The sequence below is a fragment of the Vipera berus genome, assembly GCF_964194415.1.
Source record: "Vipera berus genome assembly, chromosome: 11".
Lineage (NCBI taxonomy): Eukaryota > Metazoa > Chordata > Lepidosauria > Squamata > Viperidae > Vipera > Vipera berus.
Window position 1 is genome coordinate 2,087,997 of NC_138214.1, and position 13,890 is coordinate 2,101,886.

General features: G+C 42.0%; 1 protein-coding gene across 2 annotated transcripts in view; it reads right to left on the bottom strand.

Moving 5' to 3' along the window:
* The window catches only part of LOC308673226 (fibroblast growth factor 13-like), a gene marked incomplete at its 5' end in the record, with an annotated part of 88,030 nt that overhangs the window by 67,072 nt on the left and 7,068 nt on the right, over positions 1 to 13,890 (bottom strand). The gene's annotated exons all lie outside the window — the stretch shown is intronic.

Genomic DNA, 13,890 nt, shown 5'->3' on the forward strand with positions numbered 1-13,890 from the left:
ATTCCACTTCCTATGAAACCTATTTTGGAGTAGAGTTGTCCTGTTTATTCAATGCAGGACTTTGGACCATTACGTGCAGGAGCAAGGTCAACAATTCGGATGGAGAGGAATCAAGAAATACAACGGAGGACCAGAAAACTTCTAACCTTCTTCAGAGTTGAGCCAAAAAGCTCCTGGCACACTTGTAGATTTTGTTACTTGTTACCGCGAAGACCCGACATTTGATTCTCAAGAAATGGAACCTGCTTATGTTGAATCGTGTCTTCAGCTGGCATATTTTTCTGCAAGCTAGAGGGGCTTAGTAGTTCTTACGATCTACTGCCCCCAATTTTAATGAGGCCAATCTCTCAAGCTACTTATACAAGCCAGCTCTTCTTTTTACAATTCTCTTATCATCATGCTTGCTTATCTCCCTGAGCAAAGAATCCTTTAAAACGTTACACAGCCATTTAGCATGGTCATGTAACCTTGCCTTCATTTTTTCCAATGCTATAATACCGTTGGGTTTGTGTGTGTGTGTGTGTGTTTTTGACAAGGACACCCAGAGCTCTAGATTGATTTTCACTAATGCTTCAAGCCTGCCCTTTCTGTGCAATCTCTCCCATTCCTTTGTGTAACTTTCCAGGGACTCAGGAAATATGTGTTGCTTTCCATTTTTCCACTTTTTTGTGTTTTTGTATACAGAGATAGCCTGGAAGAAAATATCTGATAGCCGTGATTCAACATGATCTTAGTCCAGGAACTCAAGAAAGAGTGAGAAAGAGGCTGAAGATTTTCTGTCCTTGATTCTCTTTAGTATAAGAGAGAGGGAAGGAGAAACATTCTCAGATTTCAATACAAGTAGTTCTTGACTTACAACAGTTCATTTAAGTTCATTTCAAACTTACAATCATTGCAGCACCCCCCCCACGGTCATGTGATCAAAATTCAGACGCTTAGCAACTGGCATGTACTTATGACGGTTGCAGTGTCCTGGGGTCATGTGATCCCCTTTTGCAACCTTCTGAGAAGCGAAGTCAATGGGGGAAGCCAGATTCACTTAACAACCGTGGCAAGAAACATTGTAAAATGGGGCAAAACACTTAAATATTTCACTTAGTAACATATATTCTGTCATTTTAGCCTATATCAATCAAGTAGAGTTTTGTACTGATTGTTTCTGCCTTAGCTCAAAGGTATTATAGTTTTCTACCTGTTTCTGCCTCTATTTTTCTTTTCCACAAAACAGGGCTGTTAAGAAGAAGCAGAATGGAATAGCAGCAAAAAAAACCCAACAACAACTTTTGACTGTAATGCTAAAACACGGCTATAAGAACAACATTCTTGAGAGTTATAGCCTTATTCTCTTGGTTTAAACAGGTAAAAGAGAACTTTATCTCTCTGGGAGAAGAATCACCCGTTCATTTCTGCTTGGGATTTTGCAAAAGAGAGAAGCTTTTTAGTAACAATCAATATTTGGCCTTCTCTGGCCATTATTTCAAATGGTATTTTCTCATATTTTAGTCATCTGCTCAATATAAACTTGGAGTTATGCCCAAAGACATTGTCACTGCTTGGGTCTTTCCAAAAATAAAATTAATCATGAAGAATCAGCTTTTTTTTTAAAAAAAAAAACAAATCTAAAAAACCTAGAGAAAGAGATAGAAAATGAATACGAAGTAGGTTTTCATTATAAAATCATTGCACGTCACTCCTGGAGAGAGACCACAATGCTTGTCCTCAGGTTTAGGCAGATCTTGAAGGAGTTTGATTGACTGATGAAAAGACTTTGTAAAAAAAGAGCCATCAGGGATCGGCACCCGTTGCTTATTAAAAAAACAAGGAAATTGAACTCTCCTGCTGAAGTCATGCCTGTTTCAGTTGTAAACACCACCTTTGGTGTATGCAGCCTTTTATATAACACTGAAAATAGACACCCTGGACTGCAGTTTGAAAAGATAAAAGCCGGGATACAAATTCAGGGGTGTCTCTTTTTATACCTAAGCAGAAGACCAAACACTCAACCCTAACCCTTGCATAGGTTCCTGGTTACAAATTTTCCCGGATCAGTTTTAATTCTTCAAACATCGCTTCTACCCCTATAGGAAGAAACTGGGAGCAAGCTACCTATTTCTTTTTTAATTTTTTTTTACTTTTTTTTTTTACCAGTTGTGATTTCCAAGGCCTGCCAAGAAGGTTTGAAAAGGCTAAGCGATGAGGTTTCTGGCCCTCGATAGAAGGATTGCAGCTTTCTGGGCCTGCTTAGTTTAGGAAAGGTGAATGTAGCCTTTTTTTAATCGTTTAACAATCACGTTTTTAAAAAGCTGAAGTTCTTCCCTGTAATTAGGATATTTAAGCCTTGACAAGCTTTGCAGTAGGAAGAGACCCTTTCATCGTTAACTTGCTGCGTAGCACAATGTCAACCCAAACAGCCAAGCTAAGGCTTTGTGTTAATTACCGGTACTCCTTTCATAAGCAAAGCTCAACATTTTTTTTATTTTATTTTAATCCCATTTATATCCCGCCCTTCTCCGAAGACTCAGGGCGGCTTACAATCTAAAGCACAATGTGCTTAGCAATAGCCTTCATTCTATGTATATGCCTGCTTATTAGGGCTTTCGCCCCCCCCAAGCAGCATTATTACAAAGTCAGCTTAATTGCCCCCAACAATCTGGGTCCTCCTTTTACCTACCTCAGAAGGATGGAAGGCTGAGTCAACCTTGTGGCTTGTTAACCCCAGTTTGCAGGTGGGGGGCCCCAAGAGCTACCTCGATCACCTGGTTGCTTTGCCTCCAGAGTTTGTGGGTTTGTTTATTTATATCCCACTGTTTTTATTTTTTACAGATAACAAGGTGGCAAACCTATCCAACACACCTTCCTCCTCCTGTTTTTTCCACAACTATCCTGTGAGGTAGGTTGGGCTGAGAGAGAGGGACTGGACCGAGGTCACCCAGTTGGCTTTTGTGGCTAAGGAGGGACTTGAACTCACCGTCTCCTGGTGATTGACCTAATGGCACCCCACTGGCTTTCATGGCTAAGGCAGAATTAAATAAAGAACTGCCAAAAATTCATTCCACAGTTTTAGTTTGTCAATTGACTCATTGCTGATGTTTTACAATCCTTTTCCTCAACTGCTTCCTTTTTCTCCTCCATGTTTAGAGGAGGAGGAGGAGGAGGAGGAGATGTTACACAATGTTTAGGACCTCACTGTGAAAAGTAAGTTCTCATGCAACAAAGAAAAAACAGTGAAGGACTCTCTAATCCAGGAATCCAACATTCCCCTCCATCCCAAGTAGGTTTCTTCAATCTTCTGAGAATCAGGGATAAACTACAACTACTGTATAATATTATTGGAAAAACACTGACTTCAATTATCGGATATTTGTCTAGGCTTTGCTGCAATGCTGTCGCTCCCCGTGGAGGATCAGAATGAAAATTTGCCAAAACAATTCTGCAGGTTGTCCCCAAATTGCCAACTTTTTGCACTGCTAGCAGTTATGAAGAAAACAACTGCAGGTTAAGTCAGCGTTGGTCCAGCATCTGGAATCAGATCAAGAAGCAGCTTCAGGAATCTGCAAGGAGCAATAGCTTTGGAGAGAAGTTCTCCTGAAGCTCAAGAAACATCTCGTGTGAAGGACTGGGCTGCCTTAAATGTCTCCCCACCGCCAACCAGATCCTTTGGTTGGCATGAACCTTTGAATGTGAAGTAAGTCAAGGAGACTAAGCCTAGGAATCATGGTTTCCTTCCATTTATCACATTGGTTGATTGTATGAACAGCCTAAGGAGATGCCTAGATGAATACCTCAAAAAATGTACAACACATCCATTTTCTGTTCGCTCATCAACTCAACCAATTCATGCAATTCGAAATTCCCCGAATTGCTTCTAGCTACACAAAAGCTTGTACAGCAGGACATGATGCTAGAGAAACGTGATGATAAAGGCTGGGGACAGCAATATGAAAAACGTGCCTTCTACGGATTGCAAGACTTTTAAAGTAAAAATATTATTTGCCCCCCTACTCATCTGCACATGTGCTCATACACTCATGTAAGATATGACTCAGAAACTTAATTGGGATTCGTCATATGACAGCACCAAACAAAACTAAAAGAAATAAATGATTGCCTTTTTTAAAAAATTGAGCATATTGCTCAAAATCTTCAATTAACTGTACAATGAAAGAAGCCAACATCTCCAGCCTGCAAAGGGAAAGGGCAAAAGTAAGCCTCAAGTATAGCAATCAATCTAAGAGGCAGATCATTTTTATATCTTTTAAAGAGATTATTGAACGTGGTTGGCTGGCACACTGAATCAGTCACTTGTTATTGTTTGAAGGACCAAAATAGCCAAAGTGGAGCAGATTAAGAAGAGAAAGACAAAAGGTGGGGGGGGGGAGGAATCCCATATTTGGAAAGTTGATTTGAGGACTTAGTTGGTCTATAAGGAAGAGAAGTCTCTTTGAATCGTATCTCACTCTGCATTTTGCTATAGCCCTGGGATTTTGGAAAATTGGCAACTGTTTTCTTTAGCTCAGGCTGCTATTACTTCAACACCTGGTTTCACAGAAGAATTGGACCAATTCAAGGAGGTCGTGGGGATCAATGGTTATTAGCCATGAAAGTGACCCTGGCCCTCTGGTGGGAGATTTGTGGGTTTGCTTGTGCAGCTGGTTGGTTAGTTTGGAGACCTCTGATCTAGGCAAACGATTTCTTTACACACTAACCAACCAGCTACACAAGCAAGCCCACAAATCTCCCACCAGATGGCCAGGACCACCTTCATGGCTAATAACCATTGATCCCATTTAAGACGTGGACTTCAACTCCCATGGGAGTTGAAATCCACAAGCCTTAAAATTGCCATGTTTGGAGACCCCTTGTCTAGATGAGTGATGGGTTTAATCTAGCTTACATTCTTATTTCCTTCAGGTGTAATGAGATCTCCATTAAGACACTGGGAAGGTCCTCCATGACTACTCATGTTCAAGAGAGGAAGTTTCAAGATGTAGGCTGCTCTATCCAATGCAGTTAAAAAGGATGAATCACAACACACTAGCTCTATAAATATATTGCCAATTAAGCAGGGAAGATGTGCCAGAGAATGGTGAGGAGTCCTACCAACTTCAAAAGGAATTTTGGATGAACTGAATTTCAGCGCAGGGGGGAAGAGTCGGTTCTATCTGACTACAATATTAGATGCTGGTCAAGAGGGCTATTGAGATTCAAGATATCATGATCTAAAATCAAACCCAACTGACCAAATCTCCATCTTTTGCCAAAAAGATGTCCCACAAGAGTGTACAATAACGATGAGTAAAAGATGCTACCTATCCTTGCGCTAGGACCAGCAAGATCCTGGTTCAAGTCCACAGTTAGCCATGGAAACTGACTTGGTGACTTTCAGTGGAGACACCCAACTGATTACAAAGAGATGTTGAAAAGATCAAAGGGAAGAGACTGGTCCACATATTACCTTGAGCTCCTGCAGGAAAAGCAAGATCTAAATTCATTAAATAAATAAATACATCAAGGAATACATTTTTTTTTAAAAAAGGAGTGAAACTTGAGATACCCCTGGTTGAATCCAGAGGGATCTCTGAAGAAACATCTATGCTAAGCTTCTACAGTCTCACTCCAGGAAAACAGGATTAAATTATCTTGAAGGTTACCATGCATACCTTTATTTTATACCAAGTTGTTATGTTAATCGCAACAATATTAGCTCTGTCACAGTGCTTAGTTTTGTCAACAAGGAACCTGATTCAATACCATCCCTTTTTTTCTGCCAAGCTAATGCATCTAAATTCTAGAACATTGCTAGCTGATTGTTTTTCAAAGAGCTCTTTGGCATTTACATCCAGACTTGGTTAAAAAACAAAACAAAACACCTTTTCAAAGATGACAGGAGCCAGCCAAGAAGTGCAATTTCATGGTCAAACACAACTTTTACTTTTCATCTGGTTGTGGGAGATTAAAAACAGAAACCGGAATGGGAAACAGATGGAAATGATTTGATTAAAACCCATTTGACAAGGAAATTATTATAAAATCCAGATCTAATGGTTTCTGACTCTCCATAAATGAAAAGAGATATGGCCAAGTCCATGGCTACAGATGTTAATGTTTGTCTTGCCCAACCCAACCATTTTCATTTCGTATTCAAGGCTCATCCTTCAATGCCTAAGTGTGGAAGACAAATGCTGGGATGATTTACTTAAATCCTCTTTACAGTTAAATCTGATCAAAGGGTTTATATTTATGAACTTTTTAATGAACTTTCTTATCAGCAGGACCGCTGGAGTCTCAAGGTTTTACTTCTGAACAGATCAGTGCAATGCTTGAAGCTCTGAAGACCTTCACTGCTGGAGTCTCGGCATGGGTGGGACAAAGGCCAAGTGACATTTGGGCATAAGAAAGTTCACAAAGCCCAGGGTGCAAATTAATTTGCATCAGTCTGATGCAAATTATGTGTGCCAGTTATGTGGTGACTTCATGAGACACATCCGTGTGGACTCTACCAGGCATCTACAATGCTCATTGGAATGCATTACAGGTAGTTCTGGACTCAGAACAGTTTGCTTAGAAGTAACTCTTGAGTAACAGCATTAAAATATAAATCTTGCAATTACAGTGTATCTTTTGCTTTTCATATGCCATTCACCTCAATCTTTTGTCTCACTGATTTTGATGGTGATGAGGGGGCTGGAGGCTAAAACATATGAAGAACGGTTGCAGGAATTGAGGATGGACAGTCTAGAGAAAAGAAGGACTAAGGGGGGACATGGTAGGAGCGTTCCAGTACTTGAGGGGCTGCTGCAAAGAAGGGGGGGGTCAACTTATTTTTTAAAGCATCAGAGGGCAGGACAAGAAACTAATCCAGGAGAGAAGCAACCTAGCGTAGCAATAGAGCTCAACTGTGTTCGTAAGTGGAGGACTACCTGAACAGCCAAGTTACAGAGCTCTTTAAAATACCCATGTCTTCTGTGGCTACCTCAGATGGACCCCAATTCCCTGTTGGATTGCAAGGCAAACTGTATAAACACTCTCTTTCTTAAACACACACACACACACACACACACACACACACACACACACTCACTCACTCAGAGAGACAGACAGACAGACAGACAGACACACACACACACAAACACACACACACACACACACACACAGCAAAACCCCACAATCTGGCTCTTTCGTTTTCCAAACCAGGCTGTCTAATCAGCTCTTGGCAATGTTGATTAGGGATCTCTTAATTACTGTGGCTTGGCCCAAACAATTTTGCAGGCCTGCAAGGGCTGCAGAAAGCTTCTGCTAAAATGTCTTGCAGCTCTTTCGAGGCTAACAAGCTTATTATAACAGGAAGTTAGTGGATTCCAGGCCATTTCATCTAGCCTCAGTTGGAAATATTTTTAGATCTGTGGCTCGGTGGAAGACAGAAACAACTTGGGTCGGGGGGGGGGGGAAATTCAGTGCCAAAGGTACAGATCGTGATAATTACTTTTTAAACAGTGGCAATTCACAATATCCTTGCTGGGTGCGACAGAAACATACATTATTGAACTGATTAATACCTACAGTACTATAAAAAAAAACCAACGCATTCCTAGGCTGCATTAACAGAGACAAGATCACGTGAAGTGTTAATACCACTTTATAGTGTCTTGGTAAGACCACAATTGGAACTCTGCATCCAGTTTTGGTTGCCATGATATAAAAAAGATGTTGAGACTATGGAAAGAGTACAGAGAAGAGCAAGCAAGAAGATTAGGGGACTGGAGGCTAAAATATATGAAGAACAGTTGCAGGAATTGGGTATGTCAAGTTTAGTGAAAAGAAGGGGGAGGGGTGACATGATAGGAGTATTCCAATATTTGAGGGGCTGCCATAAAGAAAAGGGGGGGGTGGTGGTCAACCTATTTTCCAAACCACCAGAAGGCAGGACAAGAAGCAACAAATGGAAACTAATCAAGGAGAGAAGCAACCTAGAACTAAGGAGGAATTTCTTACAGTGAAAGCAAGCAATTGGTGGAACAGAACTTACCTCCAGAAATTGTGAATGCTCCAACACTGGAGGTTTTTAAAAAGAGACTGGCAATGATTTGTCTAAAATGGTATAGGGTTTCCTGCCTGAGCAGGGGATTGGACTAGATGACCTCCAAGGTCCCTTCCATCTCTGTTATTTTGTTATTGGGGAGAGAAGTCTGATATTTAATCCCTTGCAATGCAACTGTCTGGGTAATGGTATAAAATGCCACAGAGTGAAAGGAAGGGCAACCTCTTAATTTAAGGTTAAAAGCCAAGGTTCATTGTTGTTATTGTTTTTCCATTCAGTGTAATTCTTAGGACCAAGACCACCTCATTGGGGTTTTTAGTTTTCGTTGGAAAAGTTTGCTCTCTTTTAAAACACCATTCCCCAGGGAAAAAAGGTGTTTTTCCTCCTTAAAATCCCCCTGTATGTGAAAAAGAACTGATTCTACCCAGAGCATCGTGGAAGGTAAGAAAACATTTTCTAAATTCAGATCATTTTCTAAAATGTCAAAGTATGCAGCACTTTGTAAATCATTCAGAAAAAAATGTCTCCAGGGATATGGAAGTAAGAAGGGAACAGTTCTTTAAAGCATGGCATGGAAGCTACATATATCATCCCCTAGCATTGCGTGGAAGCTACAAAGGGCAACCACGCGGTCCTAAGAAAAAAGATGCAGCTGCTTTAAAGGGTTGCAAGCAGAGGACACCTTCCTGATGCTGCCTGCTCTGAGACACCATTTGGAATGGATTCAATTCCAAAATCTCAAAATTCCAGCTGAATTTCCACCATCCTGACAAGGGATGTCCAATCCGCAGACTGTGTGGATGTTCCCAGATTGTGGGAAGAGGTACACAGGAAAACAACCTTATGTAAATGACACTTTTGAGATCCCTGAGGAGGAAAAGAAAGACCAAAGCTTTATCTGTACTACTTTAAACATTTCATTGCCCAGCATTTCAGATTCAACTTTTTTCTTCCTGCCCCTAAATGCTGTGGAAATGCTGCTGCAAGAGCTGGTGGCAAATTGTTCCCATTTTATAGACTTTATATGAAATTCTACACCAATGATTTTGTTGAATTTGTTGGAATTGACTCCAAGCACTTCCAAGCATCTCACATTATAGCGCTGTTTCTCATAATAAATATTAATCAATCAATAGCTGCTTTTTTCCTTGTCTTTTTTAAGGGCAGGATGAAATTCCAGGAGTCTCTGCTCATAAGGAGCTTTCCTGATTATCACCATCTCTTCAACGCCAAAGCTGTCTGATTCCATTTTTCAGATAAAAGATATTTGGTAGCGAAGATCCTTGGGAAATATAATTTCCCAAGATTCCTGGGAAGGTAATTTAATTTAATAGGCTCCCAGTAGCCAAATAACTGTTGCAGCTTAATGAATGCTGTTCAGCATCACCATCCAGTAGAGATAATTTAGCCCGGGGTGGGAGAGCCTTGTTTTGCCTCTTTGCAAAGAGATGCCTGCAGAATTCATTATGTTCCAGATAACACCAGTAACATTAGACAGAAGCTGGAATTTGGCGTAATCATGGGCTTTATAAACGAACACATCTGGACCTGCTAAGAACTGTGTTTAAATCAGCTCATGTAGGCTAGCCTGTTTTCTGTCAAAACCAGGAAACATTATGTGGCACTTATGTCAGTCAATGGCTATCTTTGCAACAATAGGCGGAGAAAAAAACTGTTTTTTCGTGGAAGATCTGTTCATACGCTCTCATGCACAATTACTAAAACTCCTGCCGGATGCATGTGGCTGGCTTGACTACCATCCAAACCAACCATCGTATTTTCTGGCAGGAAATTTTTACTATTTCTGCATAATTCGGTGCCTTTTAAACGGTGCTGAACAAGGCTTTTGTCTCTTAAAACCGGGCTCTTCATTCTAAGCTTTGTTTCGAAGGACAAAATGAGGAATGGTAAAGAAGGTTGACAATGGCTTCCCGTTACCAACTAGATGGATTTCTCCTTTCTGTCAGAATGCAGCTGGAAGGGGCCTTGGAGGTCTTCTAGTCCAACCCCCTGCTCCAGCCGGAGACCCTATGCCATTTCAAACAAAGGATTGTCCAGTCCCTTTTTAAAAGCCTCCAGTATTGGAGCACCTTCAGCTTCTCAAAGCAAACTGTTCCACTGGTTGATTGTTCTCACTGTCTGGAAGTTTCTACTTAATTCCAGGTTGCTTCTCTCCTTGATTACTTTCCATTTGTTGTTTCTTGTCTTGCCTTCAGGTACTTTGGTACATAATTTGACCCCTTCCTCTTCTTTGTGGCAGCCCTCCAAATACTGGAATACTGCTATCATGTCCCCCCTACCTCTTCTTTTCTCTAGACTGGCCATACCCAAATCCTGCCACCGTTCTTCATATGTTTTAGTCTCTGGATTTGACACACAAAGTTTGTTTTTTAACTTTTAAAACTTACTTTGGCTTACTTGAGTCAAACCACAACATTCACCTGTTGCTTCCTAATTGGGGCAATGGTGCCGCCCAGATTTAGAGAGCCCAAGGTTTGTGTAAATATCATTTGCAGACCCCGGTTTTACGTCCCGGGGTCACGTGATCCCCTTTTGCGACCTTCTGACAAGCAAAGTCAATGGGGGAAGCCAGATTCACTTAACAACTGTGTTACTCACTTAACGTCTGTGGTGAGGAAGGTCATAAAATGGGGCAAAATTCACAAATGTTTCACTTAGCCACATAAATTTTGGACTCGGTTGTGGTCGTAAGGTTGAGGACTACTTCTACTGCTATGATGGCAGACTCAACTCCTGGCTCCTGTTCTCATGTGCTGCTTGGAAGGCCACTTCTAACAAAGTTTGCAAAGTGTAAACTTTGACCCGAAGAAAGTTGTGTGGTATTGATCTGAGCAGACATTTCTCAACCTCGGCAAATTTCAACTCCCTGAACTGAAGTCTACATACATCTGAAATTTGCTGAAGTTGACAAACCCTGATCTAAGCAAAACAACAACAACAACAACAACAACAACAACAACACAGCTTTCTAGGTGGAGTGATACTTAAAAAGGTTTACTCCAAGTCTTTCAGCAAAGACGCTACAATAAAAACACAACTGGTTGGGATTTGTTAAGATGAATCTTTTTGCCCACATTCACAGATTTTATTTTTTTTTTTAAAAAATATACCTTTTTTAAACAAGGAGGATCCCCTTGGTATTCTTTTATCTTTTCTGAGCTTCTACCATTTTCGCCTCTGTGTTAAACATGTCGTGGGGAGGAAAATTCAAAATAACTACACCAAGTTGGAACCATACAGGACCTTCCATCCAGAAACCATGTTTTCTGGAGTCCAATCAAATCTTTATTACAGTCACAGATCAGCCTAAGGAGGGTGGAGTACAGTCTATTAAAAAGCACACAAAATACATCAGAATCTAAAAATAAAAATTATGAAACATAGACTAAACCCCACTCTCTCCTGGCTAGCACTGATGATGTTTCTTAGTTGGGTTATGAAATGTCTGCAAGAAAACAACCCAGCTCCGAAAGCACCAAAGACATCCCCCACCCCTCAAAAATGTTGACAAACTAGAAGGTATAAAAATATATCAAAAGAGACAATCGAAATGCTTTCTGAATTTTCCAAAATACATCAGGGCATCTTCCAAAACTATCCATTCAGCTCTCCCAAATCATGTGCGAATGAGCAATAAGTAATTTTACTCATCTGATGACAGACTAATCAACGTACACACCCCAAGCAACAAACCATCTTGTTCCTTAAGAGACTGCCAGCAGTCTCTGCCTTGTGGTTTTTTAACCTAACTTGAACACAGATGGATTTTTTTTCAACCCCTTCTATTAACCAGCATGAAAAATGAGCAGGATTCAAAAAGACGATTGAACCCCAAATGCAAAACGCTGGCAGAATTGTTACATGAGGATGGACACCTTTTTTCCTCTGCCTCAAAGGAGACGACAAAAAACTAGCTAGCACTGATGACGTTACCCAGTTTGGATCGTGAAACATCTGCAAGAAAACAGCCCAGCTCAGGGAGCACCAAGGACCCCTCATTTCAGCCCTGAGCTACAAATATTCTCCTTGATTGGTACAATAAAAACCATCGAATGGAGTCTGGAAATGGCTGGAACCGACCACCACACAGCTTCCCACAGCAACACCCTGCCCCCACCCCCTTCAGAAACACAAAGCTTATAAATGCACATGCCTGTCGTGAACACATCTCAAGAACAAAAGAAGTTAGCACACGGATCGCTTAGCCAAGAATGACGTGTGCTGAGGCCGAACCGGTCTCTGCAAATCAAAATTGTCCTGTTGGAACGTAATATTTAGTCTAAAAATAAAAAAGGCACATGGGAGAAGGCATCTGAAGGACCTTCTCTCTTTCTCTATCACACACACATACACAGAGAGGGAACAAACTCGCTCAGATGATATGGACCCGGGTGGGGAGGTTGTGGGGAAAGAATTTGCCAAGGATTGTAACCCCAGAAGGATTTACGCCTCTCCTGCCTGTTTCCCTTTGTCTAACAAAAGCAGAAAGTTTATCGCGGAGAAAGATGGCTTCTAGGAAGCCCACTCCCAGCATTAAAGGACTGAAACCCACTGTGGGGGGTTTCAAATGCTGAAGCAGCTGTGCTGGTGTCCATAGCCAGGAATCCTCCTGCCTTTCTGGCAGAGTTGGGCTCAATGAGAGTTTGAATCCAACCACTTGGTGGTCACCTCGCTGAAGAAGGAAGGGCTCATGCAAGAGGAACAAAGCAATTTAATCCCCACCCCACCCCCGACCCCTGGGTTTTCAACACAATAGTGCTCAGATCACAAAGCCTCTTTTCTTAGGCCCTGATTTACCTGGCAAAAAGGGGAGCCCTTCACTCAACCACCCTTCCTGTCTCGGCCGAGACATTCAGGTTTGTGCCCAGTACAAACATCATGATTAGGATGGATGCTGAAGATCAAACCTTTAAGACAGATTTATATTACTTTTGCAGCATAAGAGGAAAGGGCTGTTCATTTCTGGATGGGCTGAATTCACCAAAGAGGTGACAATAGAGACGTTGCACCAACCTGGCCGATGTGAGCCGATCATGTGGAAAGCCTCTTTTGGTGCTGTCTGCCCCCCACGCCTCTGAGAAGGGGGAGGGGCCTTCCAGACATCTGGGGTTGGTCTGCCCTTTTCCCCTGGACAAATCCAGAGGTGTCCAGACAGAAGCTGTCCCTGGGAACCATCCAGCCTCCTCTTCCTCCTCCTCTACATCCACCTCTTCCACCTCCCCCCTTCCGTCTCCATAGCAATTGTTGCCCAGTTTACATATTCAGAAGCAAGTCAGTCCACTGCAAGACAAAAATATTGGCAAGAAACCCGGTGGCAAAGCACCTCTCCTTCTTCGATTGTGAACCTTAGTAAGATTTTACGTCTCAGCTTTCTGCAGACACCACCAGCACCACCAATGCGGTGCCCAGAACCGGATGCCCACATTATTCCAAAGTAGGAAACCAAGTTCTAGTCTTGGGAGGGGTGGGGGTGGGGGTGGGAAAGCTCAATGGAACCCTGCTAGGACATCACTTCCTTATCCATTGCAGCTGGAGCAAAGGAGACAACCCCATCAGTCTTCAGCCGATCCTAAGGACTCTATTGTTTCTCCTTGAACAGAGAGAGGAGGCATATCTCCTTGGGGGAGTAGATGTGGGTCCAGGGGCTTTGAAGCTGGTCAGGAGAAGACGCCCTTGGCCCAAGCTTCAGGGGAGGGCGAGGAGGTAAGGTGCTACTTCCTAACCCTACCAAGATGCCTTCAGGTGTCTATCAGGTGGAAGTACGCCAGTCAAAAGGTCCAGGAAGACTTCTGGTCTTTGGCCGAGGAGCACAGAATGTTCCTTCTCGCTTC